The sequence below is a fragment of the Sapajus apella genome, unplaced genomic scaffold (assembly GCF_009761245.1).
Source record: "Sapajus apella isolate SASKATOON/1434 unplaced genomic scaffold, GSC_monkey_1.0 scaffold8, whole genome shotgun sequence".
NCBI lineage: Eukaryota > Metazoa > Chordata > Mammalia > Primates > Cebidae > Sapajus > Sapajus apella.
The window spans coordinates 11,807,432-11,815,482 of NW_022436948.1; positions in this window are offsets into that span (position 1 = coordinate 11,807,432).

Below are 8,051 nucleotides of genomic sequence, written 5' to 3' on the forward strand. Positions count from 1 at the left end.
AGCAATCCACCTGCCTCAGCCTCCCAAAGTGCTAGGATTACATTTGTGAGCCAGTGCTTCCAGCCTAAACACATACAATCCTAAACACTCAGAAATGCACACAATTCTTATAAACATGATCTACCCAGCTCCTGTTCATGGTGAAGATTTTGAATGTTCTTCAAGTGAGGTTTTCAAATGTTGGCCCACTCAGTGGCTGGACTGAAACGCAAAAACTTCCAACAGCTCTGCCTTAGCAAACACAAAAATACACATATTTGTTGAATGAATGAGTGAAGAAACACATTCTTAAAACTTATGGCAGCCCCAAAAGTGGAAGTAGGAAAGAAATGTTCAGGGAACGTTCTAGATAAGTTGCTCAATACCATCTCCGTTGTGATCTTCGGTGGTTTGGTTCAGAATTCTAGGTTTGGTCATCTCTCCATCCTTCCCTCCCCTCTTTCCTCTCTTCCTCCTTTCTTCTTCTTTTGTTTGTTTATTTATTTTTAGTTATATCAGTCATACATATAGACCCCTCAACAAACACCCAGTTCCCTTTCTAGAAGTAACCACTGTTGGATGTATGCCTCTGAAATTAATTCTTTTTACTTCTATGCACGAATGACTGTTCTGTATATGTAAACATGTATAGCATTGTTTTGATATATATGCACTGCACTGTTTGCATCATTCTGCAAACTGTTTTATTTTCTCAATGGTAATGGTACAGCTTCAAAAACTCTCCATGTCACTCTACACAAATCTACTTCATGTATGAAGACTGCTACACAGCATTTCATAATTTTCTGTACTTAGTATATGTAATCGTTCTCTTTTTTAAAATAATTTTGTTCCTGTGTATGTTTGTGTGTGTGTGTGTGTGTGCGCGTGTGTGTGTGTGTAAAGAAATATAGAACAGGGAAAAAACAAAAATGTATAGCTCAATGGTTTATTCCAAAGTGAACATCCATATAACCTATTAGAGAAACAAACTATTACCAGCATTCCAGAAACCCCCTCTGTATTCCAATCACCATACCATTCCTCTCTGATTAAAGTAACCACTACCCTGATTTTTATGGAAGTCACCTCCCTGATTTTTTGAAAGATAGTTTTACCACCAAAACTTATATTCTTAATATTATAGTTTAGTTTTGCTGCTTTTTGAATTTCATATAAATGGAATCTTTCAGTACACCTTCTTTTGCGTTTGGTTTCTTTCACTCAAAATTATTTTTGGAGATTTCTCATGATTTCTCCATGTTGCTCCATGCAGCCAAGGTTCATTTGTTTTCATTGTTACTGTATTTTATTCAGCTAATACACCACAATTTATTTATCCATCCTACTGTTAAGGACAATTGGGCTGTGTAAAGGACAATTTGAGGCTGTTGGGAACAGCTTTGTGTTGACCATTCTTTTACATGTTTCTTGGTGCATGCCCATGTACATGCATTTCTATTGGGCGTATATCTAGGAGTGAAATTGTTGGATCATAATATATGCATGTCTTCTGCTTTAATAGATAATGCTAAACTGTTTTTTCAAAGTGGCTGTAGCAATTTATTCTCTTACCAGCCATGTATGAGAATTCCCTTTGCTTTATATCCTCACTAACAGTTAATCTTTTTAATTGTAACCATTATGATAGACACGTAGTTGAATCTCCATTATGATAGATACGTAGTTGAATCTCATTGAACTTATAAGTTCTCTGATTTATAGGTTTATTAATCATCTAGATAGACTGTTTTATGAAGGACCCATCCCAGTGTCTTGTCTTGTCCCTTTTTCTTTTTTTTTTTTCTTTTTTTTTTCCTGAAATTTATATAGTAATTTATTTATTTATTTATTTCATTGCATTTTAGGTTCTGGGGTACATGTAAATGGCATGCAGGATTGTTGCATAGGTATGTACATGGCAACGTGGTTTGCTGCCTCCATCCCCATCATCTATATCTGGCATTTCTCCCCATGTTATCCCTCCCCAACTCCCTACCCCCCACTGTCCCTCCCCTAGTCCCCCCAACAGACCTCAGTGTGTGATGCTCCCCTCCCTGTGTCCATGTGTTCTCATTGTTCAACACCCGCCTATGAGTGAGAACATGCCGTGTTTGATTTTCTGTTCTTGTGTCAGTTTGCTGAGAATGATGGTTTCCAGGTTCATCCATGTCCCTACAAAGGACACAAACTCAGCGTTTTTTATGGCTGCATAGTATTCCATGGTGTATATGTGCCACATTTTCCCTGTCCAGTCTATCATCAATGGGCATTTGGGTAGGTTACAAGACTTTGCTATTGTAAACAGTGCTGCAATGAACATACATGTGCATGTGTCCTTATAATAGAACGATTTATAATCCTTTTGGATATATACTCAGTAATAGGATTGCTGGGTCAAATGGAATTTTTTTTCTAGGTCCTTGAGGAATCGCCACACTGTCTTCCACAATGGTTGAACTAATTTACACTCCCACCAACAGTGTAAAAGTGTTCCTATTTCTCCACATCCTCTCTAGCATCTGTGGTCTCCAGAGTTTTTAATGATTGCCATTCTAACTGGCCTGAAATGGTATCTCAATGTAGTTTTAATTTGCATTTCTCTAATGGCCAGTGATAATGAGCATTTTTTTCATATGTTTGTTGGCCTCATATATGTCTTCTTTTGAAAAGTGTCTGTTCATATCCTTTGCCCACTTTTGAATGAGTTTGTTTGTTTTTTTTTCTTGAAAATCTGTTTTAGTTCTTTGTAGATTTTGGATATCAGCCCTTTGTCAGATGGGTAGATTGCAAAAAATTTTTCCCATTCTGTTGGTTGCCAATTCACTCTAATGACTGTTCTTCTGCTGTACAGAATCTCTGGAGTTTAATTAGAGCCCTTTTGTCTATTTTGGCTTTTGTTGCCAATGCTTTTGGCGTTTTAGTCGTGAAGTTCTTGCCTATGCCTATGTCCTGAATGGTATTGCCTAGGTTTTCTTCTAAGGTTTTTATGATGTTAGGTCTTATGTTTAAGTCTTTAATCCATCTGGAGTTAATTTTAGTGTAAGGTGTCAGGAAGCTTTCTGCACATGGCTAGCCAGTTTTCCCAACACCATTTATTAAACAGGGAATCTTTTCCCCATTGCTTGTTTTTGTGAGGTTTGTCAAAGATCAGATGGCTGTAGATGTGTGGCGTTGCCTCTGAGGCCTCTGTTCTGTTCCATTGGTCTATATCTCTGTTTTGGTACCAGTACCATGCTGTTTTGATTACTGTAGCCTTGTAGTATAGTTTGAAGTCAGGTAGCATGATGCCTCCTGCGTTGTTCTTTTTGCTTAGAATTGACTTGGCTATGCGGGCTCTCTTTTGGTTCCATATGAAGTTAAAGGTGGTTTTTTCCAGTTCTGTGAAGAAGGTCATTGGTAGCTTGATGGGGATGGCTTTGAATCTATAAATTACTTTGGGCTGTATGGCCATTTTCATGATATTAATTCTTTCTAACCTTGAGCATGGCATGTTTCTTCATCTGTTTGTGTCCTCTCTTATTTTGTTGAGCAGTGGTTTGTAGTTCTCCTTGAAGAGGTCCTTTACATCCTTTGTTAGTTGTATTCCTAGGCATTTTATTCTCTTTGTCGCAATTGTGAATGGCAGTTCGTTCTTGATTTGGCTCTCTTTAAGTCTGTTATTGGTGTATAGGAACGCTTGTGATTTTTGCACATTGATTTTGTATCCTGAGAGTTTGCTTAAGTTGCTTATCCGTTTAAGAAGATTTTGGGCTGAGACGATAGGGTCTTCTAAATATACAATTATGTCATCTGCAAATAGAGACAATTTGACTTCCTCCTTTCCTATTTGAATACCCTTTATTGCTTTTTCTTACCTGGTTGCTCTGGCTAGAACTTCCAATACTATATTGTATAGGAGTGGCGAGAGAGGGCATCAGTGTTTAGTGCCAGATTGCAAAGGGAATGCTTCCAGTTTTTGCCCATTCAGTATGATATTGGCTGTGGGTTTGTTGTAAATAGCTTTTATTATTTTGAGATACGTTCCATCGATACCTAGTTTATTGAGAGTTTTTAGCATAAAGGACTGTTGAATATTGTCAAAGACCTTCTCTGCATCTATTGAGATAATCATGTGGTTTTTGTCTTTGGTTCTGTTTATGTGGTGAATTACATTTGTAGACTTGCGTGTGTTGAACCAGCATTGCATCCCTGGGATGAAGTCTACTTGATTGTGATGGGTAAGCTTTTTGATGTGCTGTTGCATCGGTTTGCCAGTATTTTATTGAAGATTTTTGCATCTATGTTCATCATGGATATTGGCCTGAAGATTTCTTTTCTTGTTGAGTCTTTGCTGAGTTTTGGTATCAGGATGATGTTGGTCTCATAAAATGCTTTGGGGAGGATTCCCTGTTTTTGGATTGTTTGGAATAGTTTCAGAAGGAGTGGTAACAGCTCCTCTTTGTATGTGTGGTAGAATTCGGCTGTGTACCCATCTGGACTTGGGCTTTTTTTGGGTGGTAGGCTATTAATTGCTGCCTCAATTTCAGCCTTTGTTATTGGTCTATTCAGGGTTTTGACTTTTTCCTGGTTTAGGATTGGAAGGCTGGAAGTGTCCATGAATTTATCCATTTCTTCCAGGTTTATTGGTTTCTGTACATAGAGTTGTTTGTAGTAATCTCTGATGGTGGTTTGTATTTCTGTGGAATCTGTGGTGATATCCCCTTTATCGTTTTTTATTGCATCTATTTGATTTTTCTCTCTTTTCTTTTTTATTAATCTTGCTAGTGGTCTATTTTGTTGATCTTTTCAAAAAACCAGCTCCTGGATTTATTGATTTTTTGAAGGGTTTTTTTTTTTTTTGTGTGTGTGTGTGTGTGTGTGTGTGTGTGTGTCTGCCTCCTTCAGTTCTGCTCTAATCTTAGTTATTTCTTGTCTTCTGCTAGCTTTTGAGTTTTTTTTTTTTATCTTGCTCCTCTGGCTTTTTCAATGTTGACCATAGGGTGTCTGTTTTAGATCTTTCCTTGCTTCTGATGTGGGCATTTATTGCTATAAATTTTCCTCTACACACTGCTTTAAATGTGTCCCAGAGATTCTGGTACGTTGTGTCTTTGCTCTGGTTGGTTTCGAAGAACATCTTTATTTCTGCCTTCATTTCATTGTTTATCCAGTCAACATTTAAAAGCCAGTTGTTCAGTTTCTGTGAAGTTGTGCGATTCTGAGTTAGTTTCTGAATTCTGAGTTCTAATTTGATTGCACTGTGCTCTGAGAGACTGTTGTGATTATGTGGTCAATTTTAGAGTAGGTGTGATGTGGTGCTGAGAAGAATGTATATTCTGTGGATTTGGGGTGGAGAGTTCTGTAAATGTCTATTAGGTTTGCTTGGTCCAGGTCTGAGTTCAAGTCCTGGATATCCTTGTTAATTTTCTGTCCCATTGATCTGACTAATATTGACAGTGGAGTGTTAAAGTCTCCCACTGTTATTGTGTGGGAGTCTAAGTCTCTTTGTAGGTCATTAAGAACTTGCCTTATGTATCTGGGTGCTCCTGTGTTGGGCACGTATATATTTAGGATCGTTAGCTCTTCTTGTTGCATTGATCATTTTACCATTATGTAATGCCCTTCTTTGTTTCTTTTGACCTTTGTTGGTTTAAAGTCTATTTTATCAGAGACTAGGATTGCAACTCCTACTTTTTTTTGCTCTCCATTTTCTTGGTAGATCTTACTCCATCTCTTTATTTTGAGCCTATGTGTATCCTTGCATGTGAGATGGGTTTCCTGGATACAGCACATCAATGAGGTTTTACTTTATATCCAATTTGCCAGTCTGTGTCTTTTGATTGGGTCATTTAGCCCATTTACATTTAAGGTTAATATTGTTATGTGTGAATTTTATCCCGATATTTTGATGCTAGCTGGTTGTTTTGCCCGTTAGTTGATGCAGTTTCTTCATTGTGTTGATGCTCTTTACCATTTGGTATGTTTTTGGAGTGGCTGGTACTGGTTGTTCCTTTCTATGTTTAGTGCTTCTTTCAGGTGCTCTTGTAAAGCAGGCCTGGTGGTAATGAAATCTCTGGGCAATTGCTTGTTCATAAAGGATTTTATTTCTCCTTCACTTATGAAGCTTACTTTGGCTGTATATGAAATTCTAGGTTGAAAGTTCTTTTCTTTAAGGATGTTGAATACTGGCCCCCACTCTCTTCTGGCTTGTAGGGTTTCTGCTGAGAGATCTGCTGTGAGTCTGATGGGCTTCCTTTTGTGGGTAACCCCACCTTTCTCTCTGGCTGCGCTTAGCATTTTTTCCTTCATTTCAACCCTGGTGAATCTGATGATTATGTGCCTTGGGGTTGCTCTTCTTGAGGAATATTGTTGTGGTGGTCTCTGTATTTCCTGGACTTGAATGTTGGCCTGCCTTGCTAGGTTGGGGACGTTCTCCTGGATAATATCCTGAAGAGTGTTTTCCAGCTTGGATTCATTCTCTCCGTCACATTCAGATACACCTATCAAACGTAGATTAGGTCTTCTCACATAATCCCATATTTCTCGGAGGCTTTGTTCATTTCCGAGACTGTGCCACTGCACTCCAGCCTGGGCAACAGAGTGAGATTCAGTCTTTAAAAAAAAAAAAAAAGGTGTGAACTTAATATACCTACATAGTAAAAGTAAAACTATGAAGTTTCAATGTATTTATAAAAAATGTAGAGAAGGAAATAAGCAAAATGAAACTACAATAGAGAAGAAAACTACTTTCACCAGGACCTAAGAAAAACCACCCTTTTGTTAGAAAGTCAATGAATATTGTCCAGATATAGTGCAACGTGCACTAACTTGAAGACAACTCCAGGAGCTCCTATAAAATTCTACAGTGAACAAGTCTATTGCAATAGGACAGGTAAACCCATTTGAAGAACCTTTGGAAATAGAAAAACATAAAGACATTGGGAATACTGCAGAAAACATGAGGAAACTTTCAAAAATTCCTAGTTTTCAGCCTTATTTATTTCTCTGAAGATTTTACATTCAAAATGCAATTTGCTATGCACATGGAGAATATCTGTCAGGAAAAGAATTCTGAAGTACATCAAAGCAACTTCAATGGGGGCACTGAATAGCAAAATGAATACTTCTGAAACTCAATGTACAAATAACTTTTAAAAATTCTCCAAAAATGTAAACCAAAGAAATAGACATTTTAAGACCAAGATATGAGACATGAGGCGCCACCTAAGAGAGTCAGCCACTTCAGTGAGTTTCATTAGACAATAATTTCGCTTGGAAGAGAAGCCATAATGGAAAAAATAATAAAATAAAATTTTCTTTTGCTACAGAAAGACCTAGATCTTGGTATCAAAAGGACCCACCAAACACTAGGTAGGAATACTGAAGAAGACAGCCAACAAAACATGTCATGGTCAAATTCCGGAATCGATGATGAAGAGAAAGTTCCATACACTTCCAAACAAAAACAAAGGACTATGTATTGAGAACAACACTGACCAAATTCTGTGGGAATTCTAGAAATCTCTTCCCAGCCAAACTATGTTTGACGTGTGATTGTAAAAGGGAGTCAGGTTTGGGCATGTAAAGATGAAGATTACATACCACCCATGTTTCTTCTGAAGAAGTTACTTAAAGAGTAATCCAATAGAAATGTGTCAGAGTGGGCCAGGCAAGGTGGCTCACGCCTATAATCCCAGCACTTTGGGATTAAATAATAAAAAAGTATCACCCTTTTATACCAGGGGGCGGATCTTGAAGTCAGAAGATCAAGACTATCCTGGTCAACATGGTGAAACCCCGTCTCTACTAAAAAACACAAAAAATAGCGAGGTGTAGTGGCATGCACCTGTAGTCCCAGGTGCTCAGGAGGCTGAGGCAGGAAAATCACTTAAACCCGGGAGGCAGAGGTCACAGGAGACAGAGGTCACAGTGAACCAAGATGGCGCCACAGTACTCTGGCGACAGAGCAGTACTCTGTACATAAAAAGGAAAGAAAGAAAGAGAGAAAGAAACAAAGAAAGAAAGAAAGGAAAAGAAGGAAGGAACGAAGGAAGGAAGGAAGGAAGGAAGGAAGGAAGGAAGGAAGGAAGGAA